This window comes from Eleutherodactylus coqui, chromosome 5 (assembly GCF_035609145.1).
Source record: "Eleutherodactylus coqui strain aEleCoq1 chromosome 5, aEleCoq1.hap1, whole genome shotgun sequence".
In the NCBI taxonomy this organism is placed as follows: Eukaryota; Metazoa; Chordata; class Amphibia; order Anura; family Eleutherodactylidae; genus Eleutherodactylus; species Eleutherodactylus coqui.
This window is the reverse complement of record NC_089841.1, coordinates 257,934,426-257,959,970: the sequence shown is the minus strand read 5'-3', so window position 1 is coordinate 257,959,970 and position 25,545 is coordinate 257,934,426. Positions and strand designations below refer to the sequence as shown.

General features: G+C 53.9%; 1 pseudogene; it reads left to right on the top strand.

Moving 5' to 3' along the window:
- Positions 1–22,858: 22,858 nt before the first annotated feature.
- Positions 22,859–23,531, top strand: LOC136628968 (uncharacterized; annotated as a pseudogene).
- Positions 23,532–25,545: the final 2,014 nt, after the last annotated feature.

Sequence of the window (25,545 nt, the reverse complement as noted above, 5' to 3'; positions counted from 1 at the left end):
CATGGGTGGTGTTCTGTAGGACTGAAGAGTCTTGACAGCCTATCAGACAAATCCTTGATTTGTGCACCTGGAAGACAGTACACCTCTTGTGAGGTGTCAGATCTGCAGATCATGGCCTCTGTTCCTCTCAATAGGGAATCCCCCAGAACCACCACTCTCCTTTTCTTCTTCACAGCAGCACTTTTTCTCCATTCAAGAGGACTCTTTGTGGGTAGAGTCATTTCTTGTTGTGCTTCTTTCTCTGCTCTTTTCTTTGTGGGTAGAGTTATTTCTTGCTGTACCTCTTTCTTTTACCTCTGACTCTTGATCCTCCTTCTTTGGGTCGCATGCTTCCATTCCTCTGGTTCTGCAGGTACACTGGACATTACTTTTCCTTCAACATTTTGAAGAGTTTCTTCTACTCTGTGAAGGAAATCCTCACCTTCCTTAATAAGTATTAATGTAGCTATTCTCTCCTGAAGACTATGCACATTTTCCTTCAGTAGAGACACAAGCTTGCATTTCTGGCAGGTGAAGTTTGGCGTTTCCTTTGGTAGGTCTATAAACATATAACATATATTGCAGCTCACCATATGGCTCCTCTCCTTTTCAATGTTGTCAGTTGCTGTCCACTTCCAAGCTTCTGAAAGTCAAGAACTGTAGTGAAGATGCATAACCTATAAGATACAACTAAGTGTACAACTTTGCAGCTAGAAGCGGCTAATCCTGGCAATCTTCCCGCTTAAGGGCGCCCACCCACTGGCGATTTTTTTTCCTTTGCATTTTGCGTTTTTTCTCAAGAGCAATTAGTTTTGAATGTACTCCTGTCCACTGGCGTTTTTTTTTGCAATTTTTAACATAGGAACTGTCAGTTGCATATGTGTCCTTATTTTTCTCTTAATGCACCCATGAATGTCAATGTAAATTAACGGAAAAAGCCACGAAAAAGCCGCAAAAAACGCGCCGAAAACGCTGCGTTTTTCACGCACGAAAATCTCAAACGCCAATGGGTGGGCGCCCTAACAGTGATTCTTTGCTCTTCTCAGAATGCACAGGGAATATGCAAATGATCTTTCTGCAGCTCCAATCTCTGTTCTGGCGATGTCCTCCGAGCAGCTAGACCCAGCTAATCCCAACAATCTTCCTGTTTACAGTAATTCTTTACTCTTCACAGAATGCGCAAGGAATATGCAAATGATTGTGCTAGAGCTCCAGTCTCTGGTCAGCAATTGGGATTTGATCCTGGGAGAGCAGCACTACAGCAACAGTTTATTCAAAGCCTGAGGAACTAACCGTCTCTGCTGCTAAAGTGACTTGGTGCTGAAGAGACTCAATTGATTTTTTTTTTGGACTCGCTTGTTTTTTTCAGAACTGTTTGGGACTTATTATTTTGTTTTTGCCGCTTATTTGCCCAGTGGACTTCTAAAGTAATTATATTCCAGTCTATTTAATAATGTTATGCAAATGTCATCATTGCATTATTTAATTACCTACATCTCCATTTACATAGGGCAAATGTCAGCCAAACAATGCTAGTACTCGTCCCTGCATGTACTCGCTCCCATGCTTTATGCAGCCTAATCGATGAAAGATGAGCTGATCGTTCAGCGTAAACAGCAGCCGGTCAATACTGAACGGCTACTTTTGTTAAGTGAATAGAGAGGGGTGGGGAGAGCCGCCCAGGCCCCCTGCTGGCTGCTCTGTCAGACAGCCACCAATACTCGCTACTGTGCAGTAGCATGGGAGTGAATATGTGCAGGGAACAGTGTCAGGATGACATCTCTCACAGTGATTGGCCAGTGAGTCTCCACACCCCCATGAGGCGGGTGCATTCTCCTGCTATAAAAGAACAGACACATCACTATTTGGTTATTCATCCCCAGTCTACCATCAAGGCTGGGGATGCTGTTTGTTATTTTGTTGCTTTGAACAGGGGCTTGTTTGTTTGGGTTGGGGGTTATTTCTCTCCTGAACCTTATGCCTATTTTCAATGGGCCTGACAATTGCATCATCCCCTGACTTTTACTTGAAAATTTTTAATTTTCTCTGGGATTTACTCAGTAACTTTTTGATAGCTTTTAATCAATGGTTCCTGATGAGGCTGCACTACTACATCTGAAACATGTAGAACTGATCAATTGAACCATTTACTACTTAGCTTATCCATCTAATTTTTTTCAAACTTGATGGATAAGCGTCTTGTATTCTGAGTGAGAGATTTTCGTTCGGCATAAATTATTTCCCTACTGCATCCTTTTGGCATATATATTGGCTATTGAGCAAATCATTTATGCTGTTACTGTAGATACAAGCGTAGTACTTTTTGGGCGCATATGTCCTCGTTTTTTGTGTTCGTGTTTGTTCACTTACTATTAGGCCCTTTTCAGACCCTAAGTCTCCTGCTACAGTGATATTTCGGGTGTAAGATTGGTAAACAGGACCGCAAATGGGCTCCCCACATTTGCTGTTTGATATGTGTTACACTCCTAATAGGCTGGTTAAAAGGAACATGTCACATGCCTTTTGCTGTTCCTATGATTTGGAGGAAACCAATGGATCACACAGCAGACTGTTATTTCTATCTAAAAAAATAGCAGGAATCACCTTGAAAACAAGGAAAACTGCAATATCCTAACTTACCATCTGCTATAAGACCTGTATGTCACAGTGTAGACTTGCCAGTACCAGTGCTTCCTGAGAATGTGATTGAAGATAAATACAGTGACGACATGCAGAAGACAGAGAAGGGAATATGCTGTTACGGTATACTACCCTTGATACGCCAGCCCGGGGGCCCTAGATCTCACTCACAACTCCTGTCCCTGCCTGCTTGCCTCCACTCCTGCTAACCCCAGACGGGCAACTGGGCGGCGATCCCTACTCTGACTAGGGACCGAAAAAGGGACGCTGGTGTACCTAGATGGGAAGGATAGAATACCGACAGGAAAGGCAGATGGAATTACCAACACGAACAATGCTAAGCAGAGCAGAGGCAGATAGAAAAACCTGGCTGATAACAGCAAAGAATAGCAGACAAGCTGACAGAGGCTAAGAGACCAACAGAGGCAGACTAGCTAGCACACTGAGGGAAACCAATAACTAGCCGTGATTGCAAGTCTCTGCCTGACCTTTAAACAAAAGCCTCCGCCCAGGGGCGGAGAGAGGGAGACAGTCAACTCCCAACAGAAAACAACCGGAGGGACAAAAGGTTTCAATAATGACTTATAAAAAACCCTATGAACCCTCCATATAGCTGGCAAATCAAGTTCATAAGCAAGTGGATTTACTACACGCGTGATGACAAAGGGACCCACGTAATGCGGCGCCAGTTTCAAAGACGGGACCTTCAATTTGAGATTTCTAGAAGACAAATATACCTTCTCTCCCATCCTGTAAGGCTCAGATACTGACAGACTCCTCCCACTACGCAACTGCATACGAGCCCCCATTGCTTCCAGGTTCTTCTGTACTTCCTTCCATACCCCCTGCAGTGCACTTGTGGCGACATCAGCTGCAGAACAGGCAGATGGAGAAGAAATAGCCGTAAGGAAGCGAGGATGCTGACCATATACGCAAAGGAATGGGGATACCCCAATGGAAGAACAAGTACGATTGTTTAGCGCAAACTCTGCCAATGGCAGGAATTCTGCCCGTTGATGAGCCTTCTCGCTAGCAAACAACCATTAATATTGCACTGAATCCTGGTTCTTCCGCTCAGTCTGACCATTTGTTTGCAGGTGGAATGCTGATGAGAAGGAAAGCAACATTCCCAGGTTTCTATAGAAGGCTCGCCAAAATTGCACAACAAACTGAACACCGCAATCAGATACAATGTTCTCGGGAACCCCATGTAGACGAATGATTTCTTTTACAAAAATCTTGGAAAATTCTATCGCAGAAGGTAGCTTCTTTAATACCACAAAATGTGCCATCTTTAAGAAACGGTCTACAACAACTAGGATAGTGGTGAACTTCTGAGACTCAGGTAGATCGGTGATAAAATCTACCAATAAATGCGACTACGGACAAGAAGGTACCAGTAACGGTCTCAGAGGCCCCTCCGGACGCCGCAGACAACTTTTACTGCGTGCACAGACAGAACATCCCTTAAAGTCGCGGATGTCCCGAGACATGCCTGGCCACCAGTAGTGCCTAGTACACAGATCAAGAGTCCCCTGAAAGCCTCTAGGGCCTCTGGCGACCATCTTACCAAGTCGGCACCCTTCTTGGCAAGATTGGTCAGGGGTCGAGCAATAACAGAATAATTCTTAATGAATCTACGGTAAAAATTTGCGGAACCTAAAAACCGCTGGAGAGCTTTCAGGTTATCTGGTCTGACCCACTGGGAGATTGCTGCCACTTTATCAGACACTTTACCAGAAATCACATAACCAAGGAAGGACACTTGTTTAGTACCAAAAAACGCATTTCTCCAACATGACAAAAAGTTGGTACTCACGCAAACGGGTCAGAACCAGCCTCAGGTGCCGCACATGTGAATCTGAGTCTGGGGAGTACATCAAAATGTCATTGAGATAAATACCCCCAGGAAGTCGTGGAAGACCGCGTTCATAAAACCCTGGAACACAGCGGGGGCATTACAAAGTCTGAAAAGCATGACTAGACATTCAAAATGTCCGAACGAGGTTTTGAATGCGGTTTTCCACTCATCTCCCTTTCAGATGCTAATTAACTTGTAAGCCCCCCTTAAGTCCAAATTGGAAGACCAGTGGGCCTCTACCACCTGATTCAATAAATCAGGAATCAAGGGCAAGGAACACTGGCTCTTCACTGTAATTTTATTCAAAGCCCGATAATCCACACAAGGCCTCAATGTACCATCCTTCTTCTCTACAAAGAAGAGACCTGCCCTGGCAGGGGAACTGGACGGCCTGATATGCAGTTTGACCAGAGACTCAGATATAGGACTTAAGGGCTTCGTGCTCACGCCCAGGCAAATTGAAAACGGCTCCCTTTAGGAATGCTACTGTCAGGTATCAAAGCAATACCACAGTCCCACTCCCATGGGGAGGAAACATCTCAGACAGTTTCTTGGAGAAGAAGTCATGAAAATCAGACAAATACTCAGGGATAAGTATGGTAGCCGCTGAACACATGGATATAGTAGCTAGGTAACTGACAGGACAACCCCCAATGTGTCAATTCCCGAGTAGACCAATCAAATCGGGGATTGCGCAGTGCCAACCAGGGCATACCAAGCACTACATCAATGGACATTTTTTCCATTACCAAGAACGACAGATTCTCAAAATGGAGAACACCCACAGTGAACTGTAACATGGGAGTCCTCCATTGTACAGCACCTGCAGACAGAGGGGTAGAATCAATACTAGTGAAGCGTATGGGAATCTTTAACGCCAAGAATTCAGTCATCAGAGGTCTGACAAAGTTTAAACTAATCAAATTGGCGGCAGCACCCAAATCAATAAAAGCTTGACCGGACCGAGTGAAATTCCGGAAGCCAATCCCAAAAATCGCCTAGGATCTGAAGTTTTCGGCCAGTTCAGGCTGATGTAGACGCTTCTGTAGACAGGTCACTACATGATGTCCGGCTTTCCCACAATAGAGGCATAGACGATGAGTCATCCGGAAGTGTCGCCGTTTCTCGGGACTTAGCTGGTCCACTTCCATAGGCTTGGCACCCGAAGATGGCACGGGAGAAGTGGGAGCGGGTCTGCTGAACTCCCTAGCCTTACGGGATTAACGTTCCTCCTTTCTAGATCTCAGCCTCCTGTCAGCTTTGACCGCCAATTCCATAGCATCATTGAATGTCACGGGAGCAGGATGAGAAATGAGTAGATCCTTGACAGCGTCAGAAAGACCCAACCAAAACACATCTTTGATATAGGGACATGAGATGAGATACCGCCAACCCCACACGGTCCGGCTTATCAAAAATACCCCCAAGTTCTTGAAAAACCAAATCAACTGACTGCAGGCAAGCCGAACTCTCGGGTAAGGAGTAGACCCATGTCTGGGGGGACCCCAAAGTAAGGACATAATCAATCCAACCTTCTGGCATTCTGAGCCGGAAGAGCGGGGCCGCATCCGAAAATATAATCTACATGCCTGCTGAAAGACAAAAAACTTGCTCCTCTCCCCTGAAAATACCTCAGGAAGAGGACACTTGGGCTCAGGAATAGAAGGGGCGGCAGAAACGTGCACTAACTCCCGCCGCTCCTGGGCCACCATACTACCAGACAGGTCTTGGATCACGACCACTAAATCCTGCAACTGACTTGCAAGGGTACTCATGGCCTCCATCGGAAAGCAATTTTAAGGGCCAGTTATTATGTTACGGTATACTACCCTTGATACGCCAGCCCAGGGGCCCTAGATCTCATCCACAACCCCTGTCCCTGCCTGCTTGCCTCCACTCCTGGCAAACCCCAGGCGGGCAACTGGGCGAGGGTCCCTACTCTGATTAGGGACCGAAAAAGAGATGCTGGCGTACGTAGATGGGAAGGATAGAATACCGACAGGAAAGGCAGATGGAATTACCAACATGAACAATGCTAAGCAGAGCAGAGAAAGATGGAAAAACCTGGCTGATAACAGCAAAGAATAGCAGACAAGCTGACAGAGGCTGGAGACCAATAGAGGCAGACTAGCTAGCACACTAAAGGAAACCAATAACTATCCGTGATTGCAAGTCTCTGCCTGACCTATAAACTAAAGCCTCCGCCCAGGGGCGGAGAGAGGGAGACACAGGTGCGTGCGCGCACCCCGCCGGCTAGGCACCTGCGCCCCCGGCAGCTGGACAACAAGCCGGGGGGACGCGCCTGACCGCGGCACCCCGCACACTGCCCCTCCCGGGAGGACCAGCAACCACTGCATGGTAACATATGCATACCGACGTAACATTTTAGGACCTCTGTGAATCAAATGAGACCCACTTTTTGACTCAAGCAATTGGCTGAGCTTTTAGGTTGGATGGAATCTTCTTTCTCAGATACGAAAGTGAGTGTTTTTCATGACAGACATGCTATTTTTTTCTGAATATTTCTCCAAAGAAGGTGACATGGTCTTTTGTAATGATATTGAATTCGTTATGGAGACTCTTGACCATGATTTCAATGTAAATGAGTGGCGTTTGTTCATAGATTCTAGCAAAGGTAGTCTGAAAGCGGTATTTCTTCACAATGGGAATGAATTTCCCGCAGTTCCGATTGCTCATGTAGTTAACCTGAAGGAGACATGTAAGAAATTCAAACAGCTACTCATACTTGTCCAATATGAAAAATACAAGTGGCGTATATGTGGAGATCTCATGATTATTGAAATTCTACTTGGCATGCAGCTCGGATACACAAAACACTGCTGCTCTCTACGCGAGTGTGACAGCAGAGACAGAAAAAACCCCCACTATTGTGGGAAAAAAATGGCCTGCTCGGAATGAACTACTGCCTGGACAAAAGAATGTGGTGAACATTCCTCTTGTTGACCCCAAAAATGTTTATTTACCTCCACTGCACATTAAATTGGGTCTTGTCAAAAACTTTGTAAAAGCCATGGACAAAACCTCTTCTGGATTCATGTACTTGTGAGAGAAGTTCCCAAGGATCAGTGAAGCAAAAATTAAGGAAGGTATATTTGTAGGGAAGTAATGGCTGACAAAAATTTCCTTGATATGTTGAATGATGTTGAAAAAAAATGCATGGCTGTCTTTCACAACTGTCTGCAAGAACTTATTAGGCAACAATAAGGCAAAGAACTATCGTGATATTGTACATGAACTACTGGCATCATACCACCGTATGGGATGTAACATGTCGCTAAAAATACATTTCTTGAACGATCATTTGAGCTTCCTCCCGAATAACCTTGGCACAGTTAGTGATGAACATAGACAACGGTTCCACTAGGACATTTCTCAAATGAAAAAGCGTTATCAAGGCAAACAGACCTTACGGAGAGACATTCTTGAGGCAAAGTACCGCAGGAAATCAGGAAGGAAATCTTTTCAGATATGTTTCTTCACTTTTCTTTTACTCTTATGTTACTTATTTCTTTGATTCCTGCTTTGATAGGTTTCTTCACTTCTATTTAGTTTTATGTTGCTTGCAATGAATAACTGCTCTGCATTGAATGGTGTGTTTGTAGAACAGTGGTAGGAGGTCTAGACACTACATCCTAGTATCCACTTAGTGCACCAGTGTCTGTCTGCCATCTTATCTATTGCAGTAGATGCAGCCTTATTATAATTTTTAATCTAGTCAGCTTGTTTGGGGGTATAGACTGAATGCTACCAACCTGCACGAGATTCAGAGGAAGTGATGTTCATGCCACTTTCCTCATATTTTTCAAGCCTACCAGTCACCCTATTCTATTTAGCTACAGAGTTGTAACTTTTCCTTAGTCTTTGGGGAGAAGAGTTATGCAAGTGCCTCATAGCAATGTTAGTTTATCCTGGATTTCACCCAGCCTAACATTTTTTCTCAGTGGGTATGGCCATACCACTTCTTTACATGCTGTCATGTATTACGTACCAGTGTTTCTCTACTACATGCATGTCACACACAGCTCTGCTACGTTGCTTTTGCATATGCGCTGCACGTTATTTACGAACTTCAGCAGCTTGCTGAGGAGACTTGTTTACTTGTGGCTTTTGCATATGAGCTGCATGTGTTTTACGAACTTCAGCTGGTTGCTGAGGTGAAATCGTGTCTATAGGTAAGCTGCATTAGCTTCACGGTGGTGTTGAACTCTTTGTGGTGACGTTTGCATGACAGCAACAGTTTGTTTCAACACTGGACAACGGTTGCCAATTAGATGAAGGCTGGACTGGTGTTGGTGGCATTAGCACTTGAGATGACGTGATATCACATTCAGGAGATGTAAAGATAGTGGGGAAGGACTATGCTTCAAATGTTGTTGGTCAATATGCACTGCCAGCTCTGTATGTGTACATTTGTGAGGTGTAATTTTTTTGGAGTCTTCACACAGATGTGCCAGTCTGACAACCAGGTACAAACTGGCAGACTGAGTATTGCTTTATCCATAGCAACTAAGGCCACAGGGGTTTATCGGGGATGTAGTCTGCCCATAATTCCTCATTCAGCGCAGAGCAGGTATAGGTAAATTTGTGAGGTGTCACTTATTGGAGTCTTCACACAGGTGTGCCACAGTCTGACAGCCAGGTACAAACTGGCAGACTGAGTACTGCTATATCCATAGCAACTGAGGCCACAGGGTTTTGTGGTGGATGTTGTCTGCCCATAATTGCTCATTCAGCACAGAAGGAGGATAAAGGATCTGTGATGATGTCACCATCATGTGATCAGGGGGTGCATCTAAGAGCCGGTAACTGACATCACATGTCAGGCTTTGCATGTAACTCACATATCACACACACATACAAATGTGATGGACAAGTGGTCGTTAGTAGTTTGACTGCATTGTCTTCTGACAAGATGTAAACTTCATGCAGATGTTGCCCTGTGTGCCTTCTAGCTCATTACCAGGAAGGATTGGTAACCCTGAAACCACCATCTAACCTTTTTCCGTTTACACTCCATGTGAGAGGTGAGAGAAGTCATCTGGTCCATACTGCCACCATCCTGTCTGTTGAATATAGAACACATTTATAAGCTGTGGACAGCAGCCTATAATGCTTACAGAGAGCCAATGTAGTGGTCTAGAGTGAATGGGGCCCCTCCATAATGTTATATGTCTTCTCGTGCCATTGTTAGGTCAGTGTCTTATATGTAGTGTGCATTTGGATTATGTGTATTGTACCTATGCAGCACTGAATGGGTTAATGTCTGGAAAATGTATCATTCTGCGTCATGTGACTATACATACACACACACACACACACACACACACACACACACACACTAATATATGTATACACACATATACATGTGTGTGTGTTTGCAAGAGTCAGGAATGGGAGAGCAAGGCAGTCCATGCTAGAGAGTCTATGCTAGGGAGTCTAAGAGAGTCTAGCCTGTGCTAATCTAAGTCTGCAAGAAGTGAGTGAACCCCACAGACACAGATTGGTCTGTGTGTATGGACAGAATGGAAGAAGCTGAGCAATTCTCTTCTGCTTGGCCTGAGACCAGTCTGCCCAGGATGTGCTGGTGCTACCACTAAGCACTGAGTGAGGTAGAAGGATCGCTGCTTGGCAAGAGAAAGTACCAGAAGTGGGAGTGTTTACTGGAAGAGAGTTGAAGAGAGAGTCGTCGGAGCCTGTGTATTCTCTGGAATACCCAGAGAATCCTCCCTGTCACACTGCCTTCTGTGCTTGTAATTGTGCCAAACCATTATTGTAAAGTGGACCTTGCTAAAGTTATAGTAAATAGACACTACCAAGCGTTTTGTCCAAAACGTTTTGCCTGTGTGGACTATTTTATTCTACCGTCAAGATTCACCACAGAGGATGGCCGGTGGTATCACAAATGACAAGAAGATTACAGGTAACCTTCAGTTACATTTCCCTGTGACCTCCTCCAGCAGTAGCTTGGTCGGGTTCCGAGCTACCCTCAGGGGACGAGATGGTAGAGCCACCCGTGACAAGGCCTTTATTTACCCCACCATCCCCCTCAGCTGCACCAATAGCCAGGTACAACTTGCCTGTAGTGGCTCAGAGTTAATGGGGCCCCTCCATCATGTTATATGTCTGTCTCATGCCACTGTCATGTCAGTGTCTTGTCTGTGGTATGCATTAGATTTATGTGTATTGAATGTTTGCAGGACTGAGAGGGTTAATGTCTGGTATGTCTAGTCCTGTCTGGAAAGGTAAGGTTTTGTGTGTATTGTTTATGGTCATGTGATCATGCCAGATATATGTGCTTACAAGGATGCAGTCAGCAGAGTAGATTTGGAGTTGGGTGGAAGTTGAAAGAGTCTGACACCCACCCACCTGACAAGGCAATCTGTGTGTGGAGTATGGAGGAGGCCGAGCGATGGTTGTATGCTCAGCCTGGGCCTAAACAACCCGGGAATCCTCAGCGCTCCTGGTGTGTGTTGGGAGTGAAACCGACTGCTTGATAGTGAGAAGACAGAGAAACAGCAGAGTGAAAGTTGACCGGTAGAGAAAGAGTTTGCCGGGAATGGGATTCACACAGATAACTTGGACTGTGGATTGTCTGAATACTCTGAGATTCCTCCCTGTTGGACCACTTTGGCTTGTTGTTTCTGTACCAACGCTGTTTTGTTTGCAATTAAGTTCAAGTGTTTCCAGTAAACGGACGGAACTGATCCTTCCTTGTTCGCGTTCAGAAAGTTACTCTGTGTGTGGGCTACTTTTATTACATCTGGGAGATCCGCCGCAGAGGATGGAATAGTGGCGTCACGAGTGACAACTGGACTTAAGGTAACCCCGGGTTACAACCCCTGTGAACTGACCCACTGGTAACGTGGTCAGGTTCCGAGATACCCCCAGGGGAGGAGATGTTAGAGCCCCGTGACAAGCCCCTGCTCTCTCCTTGGCTGTGTGCCCGCTCCTTGGACGTTGCACAACCGGTCCTGTTACTTTGTGGAGCAAATGAGACAATGCCAGTTCACACAGCAAATCCCAAGATTCAACACAAAATAGCTGGTACATCCTAACGCCTCTATCACAAGGGCTACAAAATCACTATGTGACATCACTACAAAACACATGTATGTAAAGCTCATAGTCTTCAATGGGTTATTCCCATGGCCGGATGCATAAAAAACTGTGGTGAGCTGGCTATAGTCGCGTATGGCAGCAATAGCACACTGGCCATGACAGTGGATCTCACACATGCGGTCATGCGTTGTGTGACTTGTTTCTTTTTATTTTTTTAATCCCCCGCTTTGTCTTATCAGGGCGTTGCACAACACTGCCCATATGCAATGTATTACGTATGAGTAGCATTGAATACGCTATCCATAAAGAACAATAAGGCTTTATGGGCTTAAATAGAGCATGCTGCAATCTTTTTCACGCATGTATTACATGCAATCTATCTACACTAATGTGATTGGATCAATGAAAATCAATGTACTTTCATTGACTCCATTTAACATGTAATAAGTGCTGAAATCACGCTGGTGGGAATGAGCCCTAAATTGGTATGATTGAAGCTGTCTCAAGGTCCAGATAAATTACATCTTAGGATACTAAAGGAAGCAGCAGAGGTAATTGCTGAACCACTCACCATATTTAGAAAATTCCTGGAGAACAGAAGTCCCAGAAGATTGGAAAAGGGCAAATGTTGTCCCTATCTTCAAGAAAGGAAAGAAGGTGGATCCAGGAAACTGGAGGCCGCGACTCTGACTTCTACACCGGGAAAGATCTTTGTACAAATTATTAAACAGCATGTATGCAAAAAGATCTAGAAAAGCTTGAACAATGGGCAGCGACTAACAGAATGGCATTTAGCAAGGAGAAATTCAAATGCAAGTCCGACATCCGGGCAAGAAAAATGAGAAAGCACAGACAGAATGGGAGGAATTGGCCTAAGCAACAGCATATGTGAAAAAGACTTGGGTATACTAATAGATCATAGACTGAACATGAGTGAACAATGTGATGCAGAAGCCAAAAAGGCAAACACAATTCTGGGATGTATTAAGAGAAGAATAGAGTCTAGATCACGTGAGGTCATTATCCCCCTCTACTCTTCTTTAGTCAGACCTCAGCTGGAATACTGAGTCCAGTTCTGGACGCCCCACTTTAAAAAAAGACAAACTGCAGCAAGTTCGGAGAAGAGCTACCAAGATGGTGAACGGGCTGCAAATCATGTTCTATGAGTAATGGGAATGTCGAGCTTGCAAAAATGAAGGCTGAGCAAGAGATTGTTCTGATTGGCTAATCCAACACCAATCACAGCCAGCGCTGGATACACCAATCACATCCATATAATGAATGAATGGCTCAGCCAATCTGAGCAATCTCTTGCTGGAGGCGTGGTCTTGAAAGCCCGTTTCCAGCAAGAGATGCTCTGCAGGCACAGACAAGTGGCTGGAAGCCTGCAGGGACAGCAGACTACACCTACTAGGCATTTTTTTTTTCACGCTTCCTTGGCTGCGTTATTAGCGGTGATGAAAACGCTGGCATAACGTATGCCAGCGCTGCTGAAATCGCTGGAACCGCAGCATTGAAAAACTATTGAAAAGCAGCTGAAAGGGTAAACAAACTGCGGCACGGAAAGTTCGCTTAGCGCGTTAAAGCTCTATATAAACTTTGCTGCATGTGTACCATATGGCGATGCCACTTCTTGTAAACATCATCCCTCTCAGAGGGGTTTCATCACACCTTAACTACTATATGGTATTATATAATATGACATATTTTTGCAATTCTTTTCCCTTTTTCTATAGTTCAAGTATTTCCGAATTTTTTTTTTTCTCTGTTAAAGCATTTATAAACCAATAAACTGTGAAATACATTGTATCATTTAGTAGGAAAGAGCCGAATATGAGGCAGTGAGGCACAAGCTAATTAAGTGCTGCAGTAGCAGTTAATGAATACACAGTGCAGTCTGCTAATGGCGTGATCTTAGCCCATATATCATCTACCACTTGTATTTGTGCTTCTGGTATGACAGGAAAGACAAACTTTATTTCCCTATGAAAGGTGCTTAAGCACATTACAAGTTGCCCATTTATACTGACTGTATACACCTGAATTAGTAAATGGCACGTTACATTTTAGACAGCGTGTACTTTAACAGGAAAACGCATCCTGGTGAGTGCGTTATCAGGCCACGTTTCGCGAGCAAAGATCACGCTCACCCATGTGTATGTGGCCTAGAAGAAGAGGTCACAGAAGAAGACTGCCAGGGACCACAGAGAAGAGCCAAACAGCAATTCTAGGTGAGTAATGATTTTTTTTTTTCTGTAGCTAGCGATGATTTTCAGGGTAGAGCTTATATTTCAAGGCTAACCCCCTTAACTTACCGTCCCACCCGCTCACCCACTCACTGACCGACCCACCCGCTCACCTACTCACTGACCGACCAATTGACCCACCCACCCACTCACTGACCAACCGACCGACCCACCCAGCCACGCACTCACTGACCGACCGACCCACCCGCTCACCCACTCACTGACCGACCGACCGACCCACCAGCTCACCCACTCACAGACCGACCGACCGACCCACCCGCTCACCCACTCACAGACCGACCGACCGACCCACCCGCTCACACACTCACTGACCGACGGACCGACCGACCCACCCGCTCACCCACTCACTGACCGACCGACCGACCCGCTAACCCACTCACTGACCGACCGACCGACCCACCCGCTCACCCACTCACTGACCGACCCGCTCACCCACTCACTGACCGACCCGCTCACCCACTCACTGACCGACCGACCCGCTCACCCACTCACTGACCGACCGACCGACCCGCTCACCCACTCAATGACCGACCGACCGACCAGCTCACCCACTCACTGACCGACCGACCGACCCGCTCACCCACTCACTGACCGACCGACCGACCCGCTCACCCACTCACTGACCGACCGACCCACCCGCTCACACGCTCACTGACCGACGGACCGACTGACCCACCCGCTCACCCACTCACTGACCGACCGACCCGCTAACCCACTCACTGACCGACCGACCGACCGACCCGCTCACCCACTCACTGACCGACCGACCGACCGACCCGCTCACCCACTCACTGACCGACTGACCCACCCGCTCACACACTCACTGACCGACGGACCGACCGACCCACCCGCTCACCCACTCACTGACCGACCGACCGACCCGCTAACCCACTCACTGACCGACCGACCGACCCACCCGCTCACCCACTCACTGACCGACCCGCTCACCCACTCACTGACCGACCGACCCGCTCACCCACTCACTGACCGACCGACCCGCTCACCCACTCAATGACCGACCGACTGACCCGCTCACCCACTCACTGACCGACCGACCCGCTCACCCACTCACTGACCGACCGACCCGCTCACCCACTCACTGACCGACCGACCGACCCGCTCACCCACTCACTGACCGACCGACCCGCTCACCCACTCACTGACCGACCGACCCGCTCACCCACTCACTGACCGACCGACCCGCTCACCCAATCACTGACCGACCGACCAGCTCACCCACTCACTGACCGACCTACTGACCGACCCGCTCACCCACTCACTGACCGACCGACCGGCTCACCCACTCACTGACCGACCGACCGGCTCACCCACTCACTGACCGACCGACCGGCTCACCCACTCACTGACCGACCGACCGGCTCACCCACTCACTGACCGACCGACCCGCTCACCCACTCACTGACCGACCGACCGACCCGCTCACCCACTCACTGACCGACCCACCGACCCGCTCATCCACTCACTGACCGACCGACCGACCCGCTCACCCACTCACTGACCGACCGACCGACCCGCTCACCCACTCACTGACCGACCGACCGGCTCACCCACTCACTGACCGACCGACCGGCTCACCCACTCACTGACCGACCGACCGACCGACTCGCTCACCCACTCACTGACTGACCGACCGACCCGCTCACCCACTCACTGACTGACCGACCGACCCGCTCACCCACTCACTGACCGACCGACCCGCTCACCCACTCACTGACCGACCGACCCGCTCACCCACTCACTGACCGACCGACCCGCTCACCCACTGACTGATCGACCGACCCGCTCACCCACTGACTGATCGACCGACCGACCCGCTCACCCACTTACTGACCGACCGACCGACCCGCTCACCCACTCACTGACCGACCGACCGGCTCACCCACTCACTGAACGACTGACCCGCTCACCCACTCACTGACCGACCGACCCGGTCATCCACTCTTTGACCGACCCGCTCACCGACTCTTTGACCGAACCGCTCACCCACTCTTTGACCGACCCACTCTTTGACCGACCCGCTCACCCACTCTTTGACCGACCCGCTCACCCACTCTTTGACCGACCCGCTCACCCACTCTTTGACCGACCCGCTCACCCACTCTTTGACCGACCCGCTCACCCACTCTTTGACCGACCCGCTCACCCACTCTTTGACCGACCCGCTCACCCACTCTTTGACCGACCCGCTCACCCACTCTTTGACCGACCCGCTCACCCACTCTTTGACCGACCCGCTCACCCACTCTTTGACCGACCCGCTCACCCAGTCTTTGACCGACCCGCTCACCCAGTCTTTGACCGACCCGCTCACCCAGTCTTTGACCGACCCGCTCACACAGTCTTTGACCGACCCGCTCACACAGTCTTTGACCGACCCGCTCACACAGTCTTTGACCGACCCGCTCACACAGTCTTTGACCGACCCGCTCACACAGTCTTTGACCGACCCGCTCACACAGTCTTTGACCGACCCGCTCACACAGTCTTTGACCGACCCGCTCACACAGTCTTTGACCGACCCGCTCACACAGTCTTTGACCGACCCGCTCACACAGTCTTTGACTGACCCGCTCACCCAGTCTTTGACCGACCCGCTCACCCACTCACTGACTGACCGACCGACCCGCTCACCCACTCACTGACTGACCGACCGACCGACCCGCTCACCCACTCTTTGACCGACCCGCTCACCCACTCTTTGACCGACCCGCTCACCCACTCTTTGACCGACCGACCCGCTCACCCACTCACTGACCGACCGACCGGCTCACCCACTCACTGACCGACCGACCGGCTCACCCACTCACTGACCGACCGACCGGCTCGCCCACTCACTGACCGACCGACCGGCTCGCCCACTCACTGACCGACCGACCGGCTCGCCCACTCAGTGACCGACCGACCGGCTCGCCCACTCACTGACCGACCGACCGGCTCGCCCACTCACTGACCGACCGACCGGCTCGCCCACTCACTGACCGACCGACCGGCTCGCCCACTCACTGACCGACCGACCGGCCCGCTCACCCACTCACTGACTGACCGACCGACCGACCCGCTCACCCACTCACTGACCGACCGACCGACCCGCTCACCCACTCACTGACCGACCGACCAACCCACCCACTCACCCACTCACTGACCGACCGACCGACCCACTCACCCACTCACTGACCGACCGACCCGCTCACCCACTCACTGACCGACCGACCGACCCGCTCACCCACTCACTGACCGACCGACCGACCCGCTCACCCACTCACTGACCGACCGACCTGCTCACCCACTCACTGACCGACCGACCGACCCGCTCACCCACTCACTGACCGACCGACCCGCTCACCCACTCACTGACCGACCGACCCACTCACCCAATCACTGACCGACCGACCAGCTCACCCACTCACTGACCGACCTACTGACCGACCCGCTCACCCACTCACTGACCGACCGACCCGCTCACCCACTCACTGACCGACCGACCCGCTCACCCACTCACTGACCGACCGACCGGCTCACCCACTCACTGACCGACCGACCGGCTCACCCACTCACTGACCGACCGACCCGCTCACCCACTTACTGACCGACCGACCGACCCGCTCACCCACTCACTGACCGACCCACCGACCCGCTCATCCACTCACTGACCGACCGACCGACCCGCTCACCCACTCACTGACCGACCGACCGACCCGCTCACCCACTCACTGACCGACCGACCGACCCGCTCACCCACTCACTGACCGACCGACCGACCCGCTCACCCACTCACTGACCGACCGACCGACCCGCTCACCCACTCACTGACCGACCGACCGACCCGCTCACCCACTCACTGACCGACCGACCGGCTCACCCACTCACTGACCGACCGACCGACCGACTCGCTCACCCACTCACTGACTGACCGACCGACTCGCTCACCCACTCACTGACTGACCGACTCGCTCACCCACTCACTGACTGACCGACCGACCCGCTCACCCACTCACTGACTGACCGACCGACCCGCTCACCCACTCACTGACTGACCGACCGACCCGCTCACCCACTCACTGACTGACCGACCGACCCGCTCACCCACTCACTGACCGACCGACCCGCTCACCCACTCACTGACCGACCGACCCGCTCACCCACTCACTGACCGACCGACCCGCTCACCCACTCACTGACCGACCGACCCGCTCACCCACTCACTGACCGACCGACCCGCTCACCCACTCACTGACCGACCGACCCGCTCACCCACTTACTGACCGACCGACCCGCTCACCCACTGACTGACCGACCGACCCGCTCACCCACTGACTGATCGACCGACCCGCTCACCCACTGACTGATCGACCGACCGACCCGCTCACCCACTGACTGACCGACCGACCCGCTCACCCACTGACTGATCGACCGACCCGCTCACCCACTGACTGATCGACCGACCGACCCGCTCACCCACTGACTGACCGACCGACCGACCCGCTCACCCACTCACTAACCGACGGACCGGCTCACCCACTCACTGACCGACTGACCGGCTCACCCACTCACTGACCGACTGACCCGCTCACCCACTCACTGACCGACCAACCCACTCATCCACTCACTGACCGACCGACCCGGTCATCCACTCTTTGACCGACCCGCTCACCGACTCTTTGACCGAACCGCTCACCCACTCTTTGACCGACCCGCTCACCCACTCTTTGACCGACCCGCTCACCCACTCTTTGACCGACCCGCTCACCCACTCTTTGACCGACCCGCTCACCCACTCTTTGACCGACCCGCTCACCCACTCTTTGACCGACCCGCTCACCCACTCTTTGACCGACCCGCTCACCCACTCTTTGACCGACCCGCTCACCCACTCTTTGACCGACCCGCTCACCCACTCTTTGACCGACCCGCTCACCCACTCTTTGACCGACCCGCTCACCCACTCTTTGACCGACCCGCTCACCCACTCTTTGACCGACCCGCTCACCCACTCTTTGACCGACCCGCTCACCCACTCTTTGACCGACCCGCTCACCCACTCTTTGACCGACCCGCTCACCCACTCTTTGACCGACCCGCTCACCCACTCTTTGACCGACCCGCTCACCCACTCTTTGACCGACCCGCTCACCCACTCTTTGACCGACCCGCTCACCCACTCTTTGACCGACCCGCTCACACAGTCTTTGACCGACCCGCTCACACAGTCTTTGACCGACCCGCTCACACAGTCTTTGACCGACCCGCTCACACAGTCTTTGACCGACCCGCTCACACAGTCTTCGACCGACCCGCTCACACAGTCTTTGACCGACCCGCTCACACAGTCTTTGACCGACCCGCTCACCCACTCACTGACTGACCGACCGACCCGCTCACCCACTCACTGACTGACCGACCGACCCGCTCACCCACTCACTGACTGACCGACCGACCGACCCGCTCACCCACTCACTGACTGACCGACCGACCGACCCGACCGACCCGCTAACCCACTCTTTGACCGACCCGCTCACCCACTCTTTGACCGACCCGCTCACCCACTCTTTGACCGACCGACCCGCTCACCCACTCACTGACCGACCGACCGACCGGCTCACCCACTCACTGACCGACCGACCCTCTCGCCCACTCACTGACCGACCGACCGGCTCGCCCACTCACTGACCGACCGACCGGCTCGCCCACTCACTGACCGACCGACCGACCCGCTCACCCACTCACTGACCGACCGACCGACCCGCTCACCCACTCACTGACCGACCGACCGACCCGCTCATCCACTCACTGACCGACCGACCGACCCGCTCACCCACTCACTGACCGACCGACCGACCCGCTCACCCACTCACTGACCGACCGACCGACCCGCTCAACCACTCACTGACCGACCGACCGACCCGCTCATCCACTCACTGACCGACCGACCGACCCGCTCACCCACCCACTCACTGACCGACCGACCCACCCGCTCACCCACTCACTGACCGACCGACCCACCCGCTCACCCACTCACTGACCGACCGACCCACCCGCTCACCCACTCACTGACCGACCGGCCGACCCGCTCACCCACTCACTGACCGACCGGCCGACCCGCTCACCCACTCACTGACCGACCGGCCGACCCGCTCACCCACTCACTGACCGACCGACCGACCCGCTCACCCACTCACTGACCGACCGACCGACCCGCTCACCCACCCACTCACTGACCGACCGACCCACCCGCTCACCCACCCACTCACTGACCGACCGACCCACCCGCTCACCCACTCATTGACCGACCTACCGACCCACCCGCTCACCCACTCACTGACCGACCGACCGACCCGCTCACCCACTCACTGACCGACCGGCCGACCCGCTCACCCACTCACTGACCGACCGGCCGACCCGCTCTCCCACTCACTGACCGACCGGCCGACCCGCTCTCCCACTCACTGACCGACCGACCGACCCGCTCACCCACTCACTGACCGACCGACCGACCCGCTCACCCACTCACTGACCGACCGACCGACCCGCTCACCCACTCACTGACCGACCGACCGACCCGCTCACCCACTCACTGACCGACCGACCGACCCGCTCACCCACTCACTGACCGACCGACCGACCCGCTCACCCACTCACTGACCGACCGACCGACCCGCTCACCCACTCACTGACCGACCGACCGACCCGCTCACCCACTCACTGACCGACCGACCGACCCGCTCACCCACTCACTGACCGACCGACCGACCCGCTCACCCACTCACTAACCGACCGACCGACCCGCTCACCCACTCACTGACCGACCGACCGACCCGCTCAACCACTCACTGACCGACCGACCGACCCGCTCATCCACTCACTGACCGACCGACCGACCCGCTCACCCACCCACTCACTGACCGACCGACCCACCCGCTCACCCACTCACTGACCGACCGACCCACCCGCTCACCCACTCACTGACCGACCGACCGACCCGCTCACCCACTCATTGACCGACCTACCGACCCGCTCATCCACTCACTGACCGACCGACCCGCTCATCCACTCTTTGACCGACCCGCTCACCCACTCTTTGACCGACCCGCTCACCCACTCTTTGACCGACCCGCTCACCCACTCTTTGACCGACCCGCTCACCCACTCTTTGACCGACCCGCTCACCCACTCTTTGACCGACCCGCTCACCCACTCTTTGACCGACCCGCTCACCCACTCTTTGACCGACCCGCTCACCCACTCTTTGACCGACCCGCTCACCCAGTCTTTGACCGACCCGCTCACCCACTCTTTGACCGACCCGCTCACCCACTCTTTGACCGACCCGCTCACCCAGTCTTTGACCGACCCGCTCACCCAGTCTTTGACCGACCCGCTCACCCAGTCTTTGACCGACCCGCTCACCCAGTCTTTGACCGACCCGCTCACCCAGTCTTTGACCGACCCACTCACCCACTCACTGACCTACCGACCGACCCGCTCACCCAGTCTTTGACCGACCCGCTCACCCAGTCTTTGACCGACCCACTCACCCACTCACTGACCTACCGACCGACCCGCTCATCCACTCACTGACCGACCGACCGACCCGCTCACACACTCACTGACCGACGGACCGACCGACCCGCTCACCCACTCACTGACCGACCGACCGACCCGCTCACCCACCCACTCACTGACCGACCGACCCACCCGCTCACCCACTCACTGACCGACCGACCCACCTGCTCACCCACTCATTGACCGACCAACCGACCCACCCGCTCACCCACTCACTGACCGACCGACCGACCCGCTCACCCACTCACTGACCGACCGACCGACTTGCTCACCCACTCACTGACCGACCGACCGACCCGCTCACCCACTCACTGACCGACCGACCGACCCGCTCACTCACTCACTGACCGACCGACCGACCCGCTCACCCACTCACTGACCGACCGGCCGACCCGCTCACCCACTCACTGACCGACCGGCCGACCCGCTCACCCACTCACTGACCGACCGATCGACCAGCTCACCCACTCACTGACCGACCGACCGACCCGCTCACCCACTCACTGACCGACCGGCCGACCCGCTCACCCACTCACTGACCGACCGACCGACCCGCTCACCCACTCACTGACCGACCGACCGACCCGCTCACCCACCCACTCACTGACCGACCGACCCACCCGCTCACCCACCCACTCACTGACCGACCGACCCACCCGCTCACCCACTCATTGACCGACCTACCGACCCACCCGCTCACCCACTCACTGACCGACCGACCGACCCGCTCACCCACTCACTGACCGACCGGCCGACCCGCTCACCCACTCACTGACCGACCGGCCGACCCGCTCTCCCACTCACTGACCGACCGGCCGACCCGCTCTCCCACTCACTGACCGACCGACCGACCCGCTCACCCACTCACTGACCGACCGACCGACCCGCTCACCCACTCACTGACCGACCGACCGACCCGCTCACCCACTCACTGACCGACCGACCGACCCGCTCACCCACTCACTGACCGACCGACCGACCCGCTCACCCACTCACTGACCGACCGACCGACCCGCTCACCCACTCACTGACCGACCGACCGACCCGCTCACCCACTCACTGACCGACCGACCGACCCGCTCACCCACTCACTGACCGACCGACCGACCCGCTCACCCACTCACTGACCGACCGACCGACCCGCTCACCCACTCACTAACCGACCGACCGACCCGCTCACCCACTCACTGACCGACCGACCGACCCGCTCAACCACTCACTGACCGACCGACCGACCCGCTCATCCACTCACTGACCGACCGACCGACCCGCTCACCCACCCACTCACTGACCGACCGACCCACCCGCTCACCCACTCACTGACCGACCGACCCACCCGCTCACCCACTCACTGACCGACCGACCGACCCGCTCACCCACTCATTGACCGACCTACCGACCCGCTCATCCACTCACTGACCGACCGACCCGCTCATCCACTCTTTGACCGACCCGCTCACCCACTCTTTGACCGACCCGCTCACCCACTCTTTGACCGACCCGCTCACCCACTCTTTGACCGACCCGCTCACCCACTCTTTGACCGACCCGCTCACCCACTCTTTGACCGACCCGCTCACCCACTCTTTGACCGACCCGCTCACCCACTCTTTGACCGACCCGCTCACCCAGTCTTTGACCGACCCGCTCACCCACTCTTTGACCGACCCGCTCACCCACTCTTTGACCGACCCGCTCACCCAGTCTTTGACCGACCCGCTCACCCAGTCTTTGACCGACCCGCTCACCCAGTCTTTGACCGACCCGCTCACCCAGTCTTTGACCGACCCACTCACCCACTCACTGACCTACCGACCGACCCGCTCACCCAGTCTTTGACCGACCCGCTCACCCAGTCTTTGACCGACCCACTCACCCACTCACTGACCTACCGACCGACCCGCTCATCCACTCACTGACCGACCGACCGACCCGCTCACACACTCACTGACCGACGGACCGACCGACCCGCTCACCCACTCACTGACCGACCGACCGACCCGCTCACCCACCCACTCACTGACCGACCGACCCACCCGCTCACCCACTCACTGACCGACCGACCCACCTGCTCACCCACTCATTGACCGACCAACCGACCCACCCGCTCACCCACTCACTGACCGACCGACCGACCCGCTCACCCACTCACTGACCGACCGACCGACTTGCTCACCCACTCACTGACCGACCGACCGACCCGCTCACCCACTCACTGACCGACCGACCGACCCGCTCACTCACTCACTGACCGACCGACCGACCCGCTCACCCACTCACTGACCGACCGGCCGACCCGCTCACCCACTCACTGACCGACCGGCCGACCCGCTCACCCACTCACTGACCGACCGATCGACCAGCTCACCCACTCACTGACCGACCGACCGACCCGCTCACCCACTCACTGACCGACCGACCCGCTCACCCACTCACTGACCGACCGACCGACCCGCTCACCCACTCACTGACCGACCGACCGACCGACCCGCTCACCCACTCACTGACTGACCGACCGACCCGCTCACCCACTCACTGACCGACCAGCTCACCCACTCACTGACCGACCGACCGACCCGCTCACCCACTCACTGACCGACCGACCGACCCGCTCACCCACTCACTGACCGACCGACCGACCGACCCGCTCACCCACTCACTGACCGACCCGCTCACCCACCCACTCACTGACCGACCGACCCACCCGCTCACCCACTCACTGACCGGCCGGCCGACCCGCTAACCCACTCACTGACCGACCGGCCCACCCACTCACTGACCGACCGACCCGTTCACCCACTCACTGACCGACCGACCCGTTCACCCACTCACTGACCGACCGACCGACCCGCTCACGCACTCACTGACCGACCGACCGACCCGCTCACGCACTCACTGACCGACCGGCTCACCCACTCACTGACCGACCGACCCGCTCACCCACTCACTGACCGACCGGCTGACCCGCTCACCCACTCCCTGACCGACCGACCGACCGACCGACCCGCTCACCCACTCACTGACTGACCGGCCGGCCGACCCGCTCAACCACTCTCTGACCAGCCGGCCGACCCGCTCACCCACTCACTGACCAGCCGGCCGACCCGCTCACCCACTCACTGACCAGCCGGCCAACCCGCTAACCCACTCACTGACCGGCCAGCCGACCCGCTAACCCACTCACTGACCGGCCAGCCGACCCGCTCACCCACTGTTTGACCGACCCGCTCACCCACTGTTTGACCGACCCGCTCACCCACTGTTTGACCGACCCGCTCACCCACTGTTTGACCGACCCGCTCACCCACTGTTTGACCGACCCGCTCACACACTGTTTGACCGACCCGCTCACCCACTGTTTGACCGACCCGCTCACCCACTGTTTGACCGACCCGCTCACTCACTGTTTGACCGACCCGCTCACCCACTGTTTGACCGACCCGCTCACCCACTGTTTGACCGACCCGCACACCCACTGTTTGACCGACCCGCACACCCACTGTTTGACCGACCCGCACACCCACTGTTTGACCGACCCGCACCCCCACTGTTTGACCGACCCGCACCCCCACTGTTTGACCGACCCGCACACCTACTGATTGACCCAATATACTGCTGCAGCCACTGATAAGCTAACCGCTGCTCCAGCAGCTAGTGACTGGGGTGGAGACAGTGCTAGAATGGGAGGTCATTTAAGGCGTGAGTATCGCCAATTTTTTTTTTTTTTCCACAATTCTCTGCCCAAACAATTTTATTCCTAGTCCCACATTTGCACATTTTACACGCAACAGCAGATTAACTACTAATCCCCACAATTTATTACACACATATCATGGCTCCTTGGAAATCTGCTTCATGATTGTAGAGTCTTTTGAATGCCAGAAAACAAAATCTACTCCTGCAGTGCATTGAAACAGAATTGGGGCGATACCAAAAATGTGCAATTTATTTTTTATTTTACTAATTTTGCACAAAAACACATTTTATAGAAAGTCATTCCTGTGTTGCAACATTACAAGTTCTATGAGGACTTGTACTTTGCAGGATGGGTTAAACTTTTTATTGCTAGTATTTTGGGCCTACACATAATTTTTTGCTGAACTTTTTAATATATTTTTGTGGTGGAGGAATGCAGAA